Source organism: Eptesicus fuscus, chromosome 1 (genome assembly GCF_027574615.1).
Source record: "Eptesicus fuscus isolate TK198812 chromosome 1, DD_ASM_mEF_20220401, whole genome shotgun sequence".
NCBI lineage: Eukaryota > Metazoa > Chordata > Mammalia > Chiroptera > Vespertilionidae > Eptesicus > Eptesicus fuscus.
Window position 1 is genome coordinate 46,545,144 of NC_072473.1, and position 16,924 is coordinate 46,562,067.

Sequence of the window (16,924 nt, forward strand, 5' to 3'; positions counted from 1 at the left end):
AGCTTTCAACAACACATTTAAATATATATCATTGTCACTTTTCAGTTGAGGAAACTGAAACTCAGAGTATTGAAATGACTTGTTCAAGATCACATAGCAAAGCCAGGAATAGAGTTCAGTACTCCTGACTAAAGTTTGTGTTAGAGTCAATACCTACTTAACTTTGGTTTGTTGTGCAATGTAATAGCAAGTGTGTGCTAGTTAAAAGCAATTAAAATTAGGTTTAATTCCTAGTTTAGCTACTTTATAACAGAGATAAATTTGTAATTTCACCTTATTTTAGAAATTTGTAATATCACCTCAGACTCAATTTATAGATCTGCAAAATCATTAATAATATTTACTTCACAGGAAGTTTTTTGATAATTAATGTGGTAGTTCTTGTGAAGTATCTAGTACATAATTATAATACATTAAATGCTTAATAAATGACAACAAATATTATTACATTGTGACTCTTTCTAACATACAACCTAAAAATGATACCAAATCAGAAATGAGAGGGAAACAGAGCCCAGATGATGCAGTCCATAGAGATAAGCCTCTCAGGCCACATGGCTGGGTAGAGGAGGGCATAGAGCGTATCTAGGAGAGCCAACAGAGAATAACTAGCACAAATGGGGTACAAGCACTTTCAGTTTTGGGATACTAATCTGCTTCCCTAAAGTTCTAAAGACAGTGTAAATTACAGACTATAAAAACAGGTTTGATCTCAAAGACAGAGGTGCTGAACAAGCCAACTCTGCTGACCTCATTGTATTAATATGTAATTAATCATAAAAATGTGAGTCTTTATTCAGTCTCAACTGAATCCATGAGTCTGTCTTTCAAACCCATTTATTTTTCTCCATTCTTTCTGCCAATTGCCTGTTCCAAGCCACCAAAATTACCGTAATGTCATTATCATCAACTTGCTTCCAGTGTCCTTCTACCCCAGACTCAACCTTGTTGTGAGGGAGACCTATCAAAATTCTAATTTGGTTCAATCCAATTTATTATTTAGCATTCACCATGGATCTTTCTACACAAAGTCTCAACCCTTACCATCTGTTAAGGACATAAGCTATATAACCATCATTCTTAAATCAGATTCTAGCTTCCACACTTTTAGCTGTGAGACATCTGGTAAATTATATAACCTCTTTGAGACTCAGTTTACTCATCTGTAAAATGAGGGCAATAATAGTACCTATTTTAAGGGATTGTCACAACTATTAAATGGGTTGCTATATAGTATTAGCTATTATTTCTTGCACACTTATTCCATGCATCAGCTAATCTAAACCTCTTTGTATTCCAAATACAGACCCCATAATCATCCTTACTTTTGTTAATCTCAAAGAACTAGAAAAAGAACAAACTAAACCTATAATTAGTGAAAGGAAAGAAAAAATGAGGGTAAGAACCCCAAATAAATAAAATAGTGACTAGAAAAAAATAGAAAAGATAGTTGAAACTATGAGTAGTTTTTTTTAAAGATTAACAAAATTGACAAACCAATACATAAACTAAGAATAAAAACACACACAAATAAATAAAATAATTGAAAGAGGAGACATTACAACCGATAAAACAAAAATACAAAAGATCATAAGTGACTACTACAAACATTTATATGCAAACAAACCTAGAAGAAAGGGCTGTCAAGGAGTTCTGGCCAGAATTAAGGGAAAACTGAGTTGTGTGGTGATTGAGTAGGGGGCATTTTACCCTCACATGCCTAATTGACATCACAATTCCTGTGCAGAGACAACCCTTCACAGGGCCAAATCTTGGTCTATTTTGATCTGATGATCTCTACTAGTCTTATCCTGACAAGTCCCTGAGATGTTACCTCATAATAGAGGTCTGTGGGCACACCCCGCAGGTGAAAGATGACCTTGGTGTAACCTTTTGTTGAGTCACCTCAGTCTCAGCACTGGCACCACACTTAAATCTGTATCAGTCTGGTGAACACCACTCTTTCCCCATACCTGATGACTCATTGAGAACATATAATGAAACTTGCATACTGGCAGAGGCTTTTTTCAGTGACTAAGCCCAACAAGCATTCAGCAGGCAAAGGCAAATCTCAGGGTGCCTTTGGCCTTTTGCTGACATGCCCTTAGGCTTGGTGCTAGTAGAAGCCAAATTTGGTGTATACCTTGGCCTCTTCCACATACCCAGGCCCAGCAGAGGCAGCCATAAAATGTGGATTGCTTTGAGTTCCAAACAGTTGGCTGAAGACCAGTAACAGGCAGTGTCTGACATTAACCTGAACCAGAGTCCTTTGTAAGAGACCCCAGAACAACACACCTTATAGCAGACTTCAGATCACATCAGAGAAGTACCCAATTCACTTTACAAGCAGAATATCCAAAGGGATATCTCAGCAGATGCCAGACCCTATGGGGGCAAATTCCACTTTGGGTAGTCAGCATTTGCACAGCAGCTCACACGTTGTGGTTGGGGACAATCTTCATAGTCAGGCAGCCTGAGGGTCAACCACACTCACAGAGAGGCCAATAGCAACCAAGACTCAACTATAACAAGAGGGCTCACATAACCCACACATGGGACATTCCTATTGCACTTTCCTTAGGTGATCAAAGAGAATGTGCTACTGAGCTTCACAGGACACCTACTATCTAAAGCCACCTTACCAAGACTGGGAGACAGCAGATATACCTAGTACACAGAAACAAACACAAAGAGGCAGCCAAAATGACAAGACAAAGAAACATGTCCCAAATGAAACATCAGGAGAAATACCAAGAAAAAGAACAAAATGAAATGGAGGCAAGCTATATACAGAGTTCAAAATAGTGGTTATGGGGATGCTCAAGGAACTTGGGGAAGAATGGATAAACCCATTGATAAATTAAAGAGAAAATAAGCATAAATAAGGACATAGAAACTATTTTTAAAAAGCGTTCAGAAATGAAGAATACAATACCAAGATGAAGAATACAGTAGAAGGAATTAGCAGCAGGCTAGATGAAGCAGAAGATCAAATCAGTGAATTAGAGGACAAGATAAGAGTAAGCATCCAAGCATCCAAGAAAAGAGAATTTCAAAAAATGAGGATAGTGTAAAGGAGCTGTGAGTCAACATGAAGTGTAACAACATTGACATCATAGTGGTACCAAAAAGAAAAAAAAAAGAGGAAGGATTCAATAAACTATTTGAAGAAATAATGACTGAAAACTTTCCTAACCTGGGGAAGGAGAAAGACAAACAAGTCCAGAAAAAAAAACAAAAAAAAAACACCACACACACAAAAAAACCCGCAGTCCTAAAGAAGATGAAGCCAAAGAGGTCCACACCAAAACATATCATAGTTAACATGGCAAAGGTTAAAGAGAAAGATAGAATTTTGAAAGCAGCAACACAAAGACAGTTACCTAAAAGGGAGCTTCTATAAGACTCAGTTGATTTCTCAACAGAAACATTTCTGACCAAAACAGATTAGCATGAAATATTCAAAGTGCTGACCAGCAGAACATACAACCAAGACTATTCCACAATGGTTATTATTTAAAAGTGAATGAGAAATAAAAAGCATCCCAGATAAGAAAAAGTTAAATGAGTTCATTACCACCAAATCTGTATTACAAGAAATGTTAAAGGGTCTTCATTAAGAAAAGAAAAAAGGGGGGAAAAAGGAACATAGTCATAAAAAATAAAATGGCAACAAATACGTACCTACCACTTTATTTATTTTTCAAAGCGAGAATTTTGTTTTTTATTAATTTTTACTATAAATGTCATAGTAAAAAGAAAGATGTTTTGTGGTTGATACAAGTGATAACAGGAGAAAAGTGATTTAACATGGTTTGACAACAGGTTTACAGAATTTTTATGTATATGGCTTATTTTGAAAGTGTACCAGGTCAAACAAAGACAGAAAACTATAGTGAAAATTAGTATCAAAGACCTTCTATCATTAGCAAATGTGTTGTGGGCTGCCTTGAAAATTCTTATTTAGAGTATAATATATGTTTACTTTTTTGTTTAGTAACTAATTTCTCGAATCAAACTTTCTTGAACAATAACCACTTTAAATATAAATGGCTTAAATGTTCCAATCAAAAGACATAAAGTAGCTGAATGAATTTAAAAAAAAAATGCATATGTATGCTGTCTGAATGAGACAGACACCAAAATGAAAGACACATACAGACTGAAAGTAAAAGAATGAAAAAATATATTATAAGCAAATGGAAATTTAAAAAAAGCTGGAGCAGCAATACCCCTATGAAAAAATAGACTGGAAGATAAAAGCTATAATGAAATACAAAGGACACCACATAATGATAAAGGGATCAACCATTAAGAAGATATAACACTGTAAACATTTATGTACCTAACATAGGAGCACCTACATATATAAAACAAATCTTGATGGACATAAAGGAAGAGATTAACAGTAATTTATATTAGTGGAAAGATCAATACAGAAAATCAACAAGGAAATTGTAGCCTCCAATGACACACTAGAACGCATGAACTTTATTGATATTTTTAGAGTATTTCACCCCAAATCAGCAGAATATGCGTTATTTTCTATTGTACATAGCACATTTTCTAGGATATACCACATGTTAGGACATAAAACAAGTTTCAATAAATTAAAGAATATTGAAATTATATAAAAAATCATCTGTAAACACAATGATAAGGAACTAAAAATAAATTACAAGGAAAAAATAAAAACACAAAAACATAGAGGCTAAATAACATGTTACTAAACAATGAATGGATTCACAGTGAGATCAAGGAATAAACCAAAAGATACCTTGAGACAAATGAAAATGATAATACAACAACCCCAAATCTATGGGGCACAGTGAAAAGATTCCTAAGAGGGAAATTTATAGCATTTCAAGCTTAACTCAGGAAACAAAGAAAAATCTAAAATAAAAAATATATCTTTGCACCTAAAGAAATTAGAGAAAGTACAACAAACAAAGTCCAAAGTGAATAGAAATAAGTAAATAATAATAACCAGCATGGAAATAAATGAAATGAAGTCTAAAAAAAATCAATACAAAATATCAATGAAACCAAAAGTAGTTTCCTTGAAAAAAATAAGGAAGGTTGATATACTTTTAACCAGACTCATCAAGAAAAAAAGAGAATATCCAAATAAATACAATTAGAAGCAAAAGAGGAGAAGTAATAACTGATACCACAGAAATACAAAGGATCATAAGCAGATACTATGAACAACTATATGCCAACAAACTGGACATTCTGGAAGAATGGACAAATTCCTAGAAACATACAATCTTTCAAAACTGAAGCAAGGAGAAACTGAAAATCTGAACTGACTTATTATAACTAACTAGTGGCCCAGTGCACGACATTCGAATTTTCCCTAGCCCAGCCTGCATCCTCTCTCAGTCTGGGGCCCCTCGGGGGACGTCCAAATAAGCCGGCAGTCAGACATTCTCTGAGGGATCATTAGTGCTGCTGCAGAGGCGGGACCGCTGTGCTCATCAGCCATGAGCCCAGCTTCTGGCTGAGTGGTGCTCTCCCTGTGGAAGCACACTGACCACCAGGGGACAGCGCCTGTGTTGAGAATCTGCCCCCTGGTGGTCAGTGTGGATCATAGTGACTGGTCATTCCGCAGTTAGGTCAATTTGCATGTTAGCCTTTTATTGTATAGGATGATATTAAAGCAGTAATAAAAAAAAACATTCAACAGACAAAAGTCTGGGACTGGATTGCTTCACAGATGACCTTTACCAAAAGCTAAAAAGGGAACTAATACCTATCCTTCTCAAACTATTCCAAGAAATTCAAGAGGAGAGAAGACTCCCACGCTCATTTTACAAGACCAGAAATATCCTAATTCCAAAACCAGATAAAGACACTACAAATAAAAGTAAATTATAGGTCAATACCCTGATGAACATGGATGTTAAAATCTCCAAGAAAATATTAGCAAACCAGATCCAGCAATACATTAAAAATATCACACCATGATCAAGTGGAATTTATTCCTTTGATGCAAGTTAGGTACGATATCCAAAAATTAATGTAATATACCACACAAACAATATGAAAGATTAAAATTATTTGATCATATCAATAGATAAAGAGAAAGCATTCATTAAAATCCAGCACCCATATATGATAAATATTCTCAATAAAATGGAAATGGAGAGATCATACATCCATAAAAGACATGTATGAAAAACCTATAGCCAATGTCATAGTCAATGGGAAAAAACTAAAAATATTTCTCTTAAGATCAGGAACAAGCCAGGGATATCCACTTTCACCACTAAGTCAACATAGTACTAGAAGTTTTAACCACCACAATAAAATAAAAAGAAGAAGTAAAAGCATTCAAATGGGAAAGGAATTAGTAATAACTGTCATTATTAGCAGATGACATGATACTGTATATGGAGAACCTTAAAGATTCCACGAAAAAACTATGAGACTTGAAAGATAAATTAGGTAAAGTAGCATGATACAAAATTAATATTCAGAAATTGGTTGCATTTTTATATACCAATAATGAACTATCTGAAAGGAAAACTAAGAAAACAATCCTATTTACAATGTCATAAAAAATAAAATACCTAGAAATAAATTTAACCAAGGAGGTAAAACACCTATACTCAAAAAATTTTAAGACACCAAAGGAAGAAATTGAAGAAGATACAAATAAATGAAAGCATATATCATATTTATGGATAGAAAGAACTAACATTGTTAAAATGCCCATAATAACCAAAGCAATTACTAGATTCAATAAAATTCCTATCAAAATAACAATAGTGAATTTCACAGAATTAGAACAAATAATCAAAAAATTTATAGGGAGCCACAAAGAACCCCAAGTAACCACAGCAATCCTGAAGAACAAAGTTGGAAGTATCATGCTACCTGACAGCAAACTATACTACAAGGCTATAGAAATCAAAAGAGCTTGGTACTGGCATAAAATATAGACATAGCAATCAATGAAACAGAATACAGAAGCCAGAAATAAATTCACTCCTATATGGTCAATTAACAAAGGAGACAAAAATATATAATGTGGTAAAAAGTCCAATAAACAGTGTGGGAAAATTGGACAGAATAAACTCAAGATAGACTATTAAAAACTTAAATGTACAATTCAAAACTATAAACCTCCTAGAAGAAAACATAGGAAGTAAAATCTCAAACATTTCTTGTAGCAATATTTTTTTTATATATATCTCCACAGGAAAGGAAAACAAAGGGTGGGGGGAATGGGACTACATCAAACCAAAAACTGTTAGCCCAACCAAGGAAGCCATCAGAAAAATGAAAACAAACTACTGAATGGGAGAACATATCCTCCAATGATACATCTAACAAAGAGGGAACATCCAAAATTTATTTAAAAAAAAAAAACCTCAGACAAGTCAACACCAAAAACAAAAAAAAATCCAATTAAGAAATGAGAAAAAGGTTTGGATAGACACTTCTCCATTGTGGCCAATAGACATATAAAAAGATGCCCAACATCACTAATCATCAGAGGAATGTAAATTAAAACCCCAATGGGATATCACTTCACACCTGTCAGAATGGTTACCATCAACAAATCAAAAAACAAGTGAAGAAAGGGATCCCTCATGCACTGTTGGTGGGAATTCAGATTAGTGTAACCACTGTGGAAAACAGTATGGAGTTACCTCAAAAAATTAAAAATGGAACTCCCTATGACCCAGTGATTCCACTTCTAGGAATTTATGCGAAAACCCCCGAAACACTAATTTGAAAGAATATATGCACCCCTATCTTCATTGCAGCGTTATTTACAATAGTCAAGATTTGGAAGCACAAGTGTCCATCACTAGATGAGTGAATAAAACAACTGTGGTACATTTACACAATTGATGTAAAAAAGTAGAAACGTTTCCCATTGTGACAGCATGGATGATCTGAAGTACACTATGTTAAGTGAAATAAGCCAGTCAGAGAAATATAAGTACCATATGATTTCACTCATATGTTGAACAAACTGAGCTACCAAGCAAAATAGAGACAGACTCATAGAGAACAGTCTGACAGTTTAGTGGGGAAGGCTGTGGGAGTGGAGGGATAGAGAAAAAATTAAAAAAGAAAGAAAGAAAGCAAGAAAGCAAGAAAGCAAGAAAGCAAGAAAGAAAGAAAGGAAGGAAGGAAGGAAGAAAGAAAGAAAGAAAGAAAGAAAGAAAGAAAGAAAGAAAGGAAGAAAGGAAGAAAGAAAGAAAGAAAGAACTCATGGACATAGACAACAGTGTGGTGGTTGCAGGGGCAAGAGCGTTGGTGAAAGTGGAAGGAACTATGGGGGACTAAATGGTAAAAGAAAAAAATAAAATAAAGAAATGAAAACAAGAAAAATGTATTCCTGAAGTAAAATAAAAATAAAATAATGTTTTCAAACAAACTTCCCCCCACTGATTTCACAATCTAACTCAGGTTAATGGGGGACTCTACACAGTCATTCAGGCATCCAGACTCATTTATCTTGTAACTCCACACTCCTCTTGGTACTTGGAGTTCTCTGTATACTGGTGGTCAGTGGGGAAAGTGAAGGATGATTGCACAGGGCAGTTTCTAAGAGTTAAGCTGCAAAGTATGCACATTCTTTCTTCTCATATTCTCTTGACAACATTAGTTTGTGGCTATACCCAAGAGTAAAGGAGGCTGGGAAATTCCCAGAAAAAAAAAGAAAACATGGATATTCATGAGTACCAATAGTACCAATAATCTCTCACATTTATGTAGAAGTCCTTGGTTAATTGTGAGAAACTATATGTATTAAGGGACATCATATTGTTTTAAACTTGTAGCCTCTCTGAGTCCCTATTGCAATCTTTAGTGGGTTGGAAACAGAAAAACTGAACTCACTTAAGTAAAATTTAAGCTGGGCTTCTCTAGACCAGTGTTTCTCAAACTTCTCTCATCTTGAGAATCACCTGGTGGACTTGTTAAACTACAGATTCCTGAATCCCAACTAAGAACTGCTAAACCAGAATTTCCGGGAATGTATAGGTAAATCTGTATACTTAACTAGTGCTCTAAACAATTTTTATCACAAGGGATGCTTGAGAAACACTGTTCTAGACTGTCAGTCACTGTGGCCTATCACACATTAACTCATTTATTCATCTACTGCCCAAATACCGACTTTGTACCAGAACTAGGCTAAGCTAAGTGAGTCAGCAAGGAAGCATAGAGCAATTTCTAAGTACATTTAAAAGTAAGAGAACATGCACACTCCACATATGCATATCATTGGTACTGGTATTCCACATATCCAATTTTGTTTAGAAACAATTTTAGTGTGATAGCCACTCATCATAGTTGCTTTCTTGGCTCTCAGTTTATCAAGGTAAATGGTTATATCTTATCCTCCTTCCTCCCCCCCAGCATATTGCAGCTTAAAATTAAAGAAAATTTCTGACTTGGTTTTAGATTACCTTTATGGCCTTACATATGTCCCCACTTCCCAATTCCTCTGAACCTCATTCTCTTTCTCTAGAAAATGGGGATAATTATACCTAGTCCACAGGAATGTTGAAAGATTAAATGAGGCCCTAGCTGGTTTGGCTCAGTGGATAGAGTGACGGCCGGTGCACTGAAGGGGGTTCCAGGTTCTATTCTGGTTAAGAGCACATGCCCGGGTTGCAGGCTCAGTTGCCAGTAGGGGGCGTGCAGGAGGCAGCCAATTAATGATTCTTCTCATCATTGATGTTTCTCTCTCTCTCTCACACTCCCTTCCTTTCTAAAATCAATAAAAATATATATTTTTAAAAAGATTAAATGAGTAGGAAAACTGAAAAGAACTCTAGCAACTGGCAGATACTTTTTCAAAATGAGAGTTGTTTCCCTACCTAATTTTGCTGTTGCATTATAGTAACCCCATTTACCCAGTTAAAGAACAAAACTTCTGGGGGTTTTGGGCACTGAGTCAAAAGAATAGAATGAATGCTCTATCTCATCCAGACTACTAAATTTATCATTTATTTCATCTCTCTGGGGTTCATTTTTGCCAGTTCCTAAATAATGCATTTGGACCTTTGAGTTTCCTGATTTCTGACTCTTGAACCAAACATGACCTCTTTGAGGTTGGAATTCCATTTACTCTTGGCAAAGTCACAACATCTTGTTTCAAAGAAAAGGGAGTTAAAGTTTTCTATCCCACAATATCTTAGGGAGTTTTATAACCAAAGCTTATAAGACACTTTTGGAGCTGAATACGCTCTTACAACAGAACCCTTGGATGATTTAAGTGTAAATGAATTAGAAGGGTTCATATCAGATTTCCCCTGGAATATACAAAGTTTAGAAATGGAAGGAAAAGATGCTCAGCCAAGAGCACTATTGTTTGGGCAAAGCCCCCAGGGTGGCTGGGATCATACAGTATTTGCAGAGATTTCCCACGAAGACAGAAGTGGATCTCAGACTGTGCCATTAGGCAGCAGAAAGCTTTAGGCAACTTCCTCAATCCTAGTACCTATGCCCAGGCCACCCAAGGGCCATAAAGGCTCCTGGGTAAGGGATGGCCAACTTCCAGGAATTCTTGTATAAACGAGCATCTCTAGACATAGAGGAAAGAGAGAAGCTGCACTCCTAGCTTAGATCCCCCTAGTATAACCATAGAGGCAAGCCATATTCTCATGTATTCCACTGAAAGAACAGGTCTTCGTGCCATGGAAGAGGTCCAGCACAATCTAAAGTAAATGGCTTAGAGAAATGGTAAAAGCATTGGAAGAGCATCAAGAGACATCCAGATTTGAGTTCTTCCATTCTTTCCACTTCACCAATCCCATTTATGCCCAATCAATCAAAAACAAAGTCTTGTAGATTGTTCACAAGACTACTTAATAAATCCAACTCATTTGGCACTGTAAGTACCACTTGCCTGAGGTTTTGTATTATCATTTCTATCCTAGATCTCTTCAACAGCTTCCTACTAAGTCTCCCTGTCTTCTTTCAGAGTCTCTTCAGTCCATCTTTCACACTAGTCCAATAGTCCAAGAACACAAATCTCATCATCCATGGCTCCCCTTTTCCTATAGGATAACATCTAAACACCTTTCATGTGGTATAACTATACTGTCCTTTGTTATCTGAACTTGATCCTACCTTTCCATTCTTATGCACTTTAACTCATACTTTACTTAAAAGCAGATATCTTAAAGTTTCCTTAATTCCAATAATAGACCTCTAGGTATCTATATCTTCATATCTATCCATCTATCATATATGTTAAACCCTTAATGGACCATAGTATAAACAATAAAACAAACAAATCTCCTGTCTTTAAAAATACTAAGTAGCTAACATTAATTAAAGGATAATATGTGCTAGATACCATTCTAAGTATTTCATATACATTACCTAATATACTTTCCTACCAATCCTATGAGATATTCCATTTATTATTATCCCTATTATGTAGGAGTAAATTGAAACACAGAGTGGTTATGTAGTTTATTTTTGGATTCACAGCTAATAAGTAGCAAAGGCAGCATATGGATGCAGCTAGACCTTAGAGCTGCATTTTCAGCACAAACATTATGCGACTGCCTTTCCTGACATGTTCTTCAGCACCTTATGCAATCATATATATCATCCTTATTTTTAAAACATCCACCATCCTTTCTTTAAATCAAAAGTTCACACTTTTTCTTCAGGACCCTACCCAATGAGCACCCCTTCCATGAAACCTTTCCTGAGTTAATCTCTTTACTCTTTCTCTCAATCATAAGGAATAAGACTCTGAAAGAGTAAAAGTCTATAATTTCATGTTACTTTGTTCATAATTTTGATAAATTACTTTTTGGGCTATATGAGAGATAATTGTTTGTTTTCTTGAATCTCCCACTAACCTATAAATTTAATGATAATTACAACCAGGTACTAGTATTCATCCTGGTATCCTCAGCACTAGCACAGATTGGGATACCAGTAAATGTTGATTATCCTGCCATGTAATTTTTGGTGGGAAAATTATGTGTTGGGTAAAACTGACCTATGCATTGCATGACAATTAAACCTCACTGGCCTCTCTCTCCTAAACATAAGAGGTGTTCTCAAGTTATTAGAGAATCAACTTCCATCTATAAATATTTATGTGGTGGCAAGAACTCTGGTTGAGAACCACTGGGATAACTACTTAGGATCCAGGGAAATGTAGCAGATTCAGCATAGGTTTTGGTATCACATAATCTTATGTTGCTATTTACTTGAATTCGTGACTCAAATAAAGTTACTTAACTTCTCTGAGCTTTATTCATGTATGAAAGGGAGCTAATGACATATTGCCTCAAATGTTACAATGTTTTAAAACTTCTGAATTTGGAAAACATCCTGCAATTCCTATGCCTGTTAACTGTGAGAGTCTGTCCTTCATTTCTATCTTCCTGCTTTCTTTACTCTTTCTTCTCCTAAAAAAAAAACTGTTATGAAATTAATTTTTCAATTAGTAGCACCTTAGAATTAAAAATTTATGCAAAACCTACTTCATAATATTGTTGTAATAATTATATTATTACATAAAGGTCAACACATAGTAGGTGCCCAATAAATAGGAGGCAGTGAAATCAGGATGGAAAATAAGATGTTCATTGATTATGAACAATCTTGTGAGCAGGTTAGAGCATTCCCAGAGATGAAAGAGATAGTGTGATGATATTGCCTATAAATGGAATATCTCACCCAACTCATTTTATTTTTATTTTTAAATAAATCTTTATTGTTCAGATTATTACAGTTGTTCCTCTTTCCTCCCCCCATAGCTCCCCTCCAGCCGGTTCCCACCCCATCCCATGCCCTTACCCCCCTCCCACTGTCCTTGTCAATAGGTGTAAGATTTTTATCCAATCTCTTCCTGCACCCCCCACACCCCTTTCCCACAGAGAATTGTCTGTCCACTCCCTTTCTATGTCCCTGATTCTATTATATTCACCAGTTTATTCTGTTCATCAGATTTTTTATTCACTTGATTTGTAGATTCACTTGTTGATAAATATGTATTTGTTGTCACTTTGTTGCTCATGATTTTTATCTTTACCTTTTTCTTCTTCTTCCTCTTCTTAAATAATACCCTTCAGCATTTCATATAATACTGATTTGGTGGTGATTAACTCCTTTACCTATTTCTTATCTGTGAAGCTCTTTATCTGATCTTCAATTCTAAATGATAGCTTTTGGGTAGAGTAATCTTGGTTGTAGGTTCTTGCTATTCATCACTTTGAATATTTCTTGCCACTGCCTTCTGGCCTGCACAGTTTCTGTTGAGAAATCAGCTGACAGTCGTATGGGTACTCCCTTGTAGGAAACTGTTTTTCTCTTGCTTCTTTTAAGATTCTCTCTTTGTCTTTTGCCCTTGGCATTTTAATTATGATGTGTCTTGGTGTGGTGCTCTTTGGATTCCCCTTGTTTGGGGTTCTCTGCTCTTCCTGGACTTGTAAGTCTATTTCTTTCACCAAGTAGGGGCTGTTTTCTGTCATTATTTATTCAAATAGGTTTTCAATATCTTGCTCTCTTTCTTCTTCTGGCACTCCCATAATTCTGATGTTGGTACTCTTGAAGTTGTCCCAGAGGCTCCTTAACTATCTTCATATTTTTGGATTCTTTTTTCTTTTTGCTTTCCAGTTGGGTGTTTTTTGCTTCTTACTATTTCAAATCTTTGACTTGACTCTTGGGGTCCTCTAGTCTACTATTGGATCTCTGTATATTATTCTTTATTTTAGTCAGTGTATGCTTAATTTCTGATTGGTCCTTTTTCATATCCTTAAGGGTCTCACAAAATTTCCCAGAGGGTTCTAAAATATTCTTGAGTAATCTTATAACGGTGGTTTTGAATTCTATATCCAGTAGTTTGCTTTCCTTCATTTCTTTCATTTGTGACATGTTTCTTTGTCTCTGCATTTTGGCTGTTTCCCTGTGTTGATAGAGTGGTCTTGTGTGCTAGTTGTTCTATGGGGCCCAGTGGCTCAGCCTCCCCAATCACCTGAGGTGGACACTCTTGGTGCACCTTTGTGGGTTGTTTGCACAGTCTTGTTGTAGTTAAGCCTTGCTTGCTGTTGGTATCACTGGGAGGAATTGACCTCCAGGTCAATTGACTATGAGGATAAGCGATGTCTACAATGGAATAACTGCTGTGCTGGAGATACCCTTATGGGGCAGGACTTGCTTCAGTGAGGCTTTGTTGCTCACTGAGTCTTCCCCTTGAGTGTGTCGCTTATGTATGTGAAGAGTTGTAATCTGGTATGGTCTCACACTGACCACTGCGTACACTGGCTCTTGGATCTCCAAGGAGGTGCAAAGTCAGCCACTGCCTGAGGCCACCCAGAAGGAGCTACAGAGAGATCTGCAGATTCCTCCTTTTTGTTTGGGGTTTGGAAGTGCTCAGATGAGGCCCATCTGTGAAGCAAGGTAGGCTGCTGCTGCCTACCCTGGGGTCTTCTTTTGGAAGCTTTGGAACTCTCTGACCCAGCTGCAGTTTGTTAGGTTTTAGGCTGCAAAAGGACAGGCTATTCAAATGCAAAAGCCGCTGTGCACAGCTTGGGTAGGGTTGTAAATTGGGTGGGGTGGAGTCTCAGGGAATCAGCAGGGTAGAGCAAACAGCAATGGCTGCCAGTCAGCCCTGCACAGGAGAGGTCCATGTGTCTCCTCATCCAGCACCCCCGCGAAGGAGCAATGATCACTGTGAGCACCTCTGAGAGAAAGCTGCCCTCATGTTTTGGCCTAATGCCAGACATTCCAGTTTCTCCCTGTATGAGGCTGGGTCCCCAGAGTCTTACCCAGAACTGGAGTTCAGAGAAATTAGGAACTTGTATGTCCCTCCCAATTGAAAAAAAACAACAGCTCACCCAGTTGCCAGCCAGTTCCGTGTGTGCCTCCACACCTCCACACTTCTGCACCTCCTACCAGTCTCAATGTACTTTTTTCTTTCCTTCTACTTGTAGAACTTCCACTCAGCCAGCTTTCCCATGGTTCTGGATGATAGTTGTTTTCTCTTTTAGTTGTATTTTTGATGTGGTCATGAGAGGCAGCAAGTACAGGTTTTTACCTATACCGCCATCTTGGTTGCCCCCCCCCCACCAGTTTCTTCCCCAGCTCATTTTATATACTATGCATACTTTTAATTCAAAGTTCACTATAACCAGGCAAAATGAACTTCAATAAATAATTCCTTGGACTTTTTATCTAAAAAGTAAGATATTCATGAATTGATAAATATTTATATTTTAATGCTCCCCATCTTCTTGGGACTTCCGGACTGCAATGATTTTATCTCCCAGCCTGGAAAAAGGAAGATACAAGTTTGGTTCAAAATGTGACTTTAGGTTTTTTATTTGGAAAAAAATGGCGGCGGAATAGAGAGACGGGTCCCAAGCCTTGTCCTGGAACAGAAAGAAGGAACAGCTGAGGGTCACATGGGGAGTATTTTTTGGCGAGTTAAAGGACAGCTAAACTCCAGGAGAGGGTGGGGGACTGCTGGACAGAGTTCCACTGACCGGGCAGCCCCACTGCGGCTGAGTTCCCTCTCAGAGCGACCGGCTAGGATGCAGAAACTGCGCCATCTTGAAGGGGAAAGTGGATCTTATGAGAAGCTTGAAAAGTTGCAACTGCCGCAATCACTGAACAGCTGCGAGCCCCAGAACACCGGTCGCCAATTGGCGCAAACACGCAGTTTCAGAAGAGGTCTACACTCCACCACGGAAAGGTCAGATTTCTCCTTGGATAAGGTAAGGTCTCCTGGTCCCAGCGGGAGGGGGAAACATGCGCACTGTGGGAGCTAGACGACCAGGGAAGGTCTGTGCCTAGAAAAGTCCATTGCTGTTGGGGTTGGCGTGATCCGAGAATGTGAAAAGGGGTCCTCAGAGCTGCTAACAGAAGGGATCTCTAAAAAGCAACCCATTTTGTTCTGCCACAAAAGAAAAGCCTAAGGATCTTAAAAGGGTCCTGGCTGCTTGGACTCAAGAGGGAAAGGGGGATACGCAGACTTGCCTGCAGCCCTGTTGTTTGCACTCTTGGGCTTTTTCCTTTTCAAATCCTTGCTTCTGATTACTAAGCCCAATATGTAGGATCACCCAGTTGGGGACACCCTGGGAGACTTCAGGGGAAAGTTGTTTGTCTGGAACCTGGGGATCGGAGCAGGAAGTGACTTTCGGAGAGCCGGCGCTGAGGCAGCCCACTTCCACAAACTGGTATTGAGTGCCACAGGGAAAGAAGGCTAGAGAGGCCATATAGACCCTGAAGTCAATCCAGAACCACTGCCACCCAGGGGCTGAATCACAAATTGACTCTTGTGTAATTAAACATAAAGGAATATGAGAAATTAAGACCTCACCTGCTTAAAAATCAGGACTGGCTTACAACACTGAGGAGCAGTGGAACACAGGGATCTGCCACACTGTCCTGACTGGGAAATATGCATGCCAAACAGAACAATAGAGGAAGTGAATGACCTTCACTACTGCATATTTTATTTTTTTACTTTTTATTTTTTTCATTTCTTATTGTTTTTGTTTTTATTTTCTTCTTTTACTTAAGAAACTATTTTTTTTTCTTTTTTCCTCACTTGACTTTACATTTTTAATTATTACATTTTTATTTTCAACAATATTATTACTACTACTATTTTACCTTTTTTAAAGTGTCATTTTATTTTCACTTTATTTGACTTTGGGATTAGTGTTCTACATTCTATTATCATCTTTCGTTTTGCATCGTTTTACTCTATCTCAACTCTACATTTATGCCATCACTATCTTCCTAACTTTTACCCCTTTTGTTTTCTGTTTCTCTTACCCTTTTCCTGCTTTAGATGTTCCCTATTCTTTCTGTTTACCTCCTGTTAAAATTTCACCCTACTTATATATCTAATTTCCAATCCCCTGCTCCAAGTCCATACACACCTCTCTCTTCTGTCTTAACTATCCCAAAAATTGTT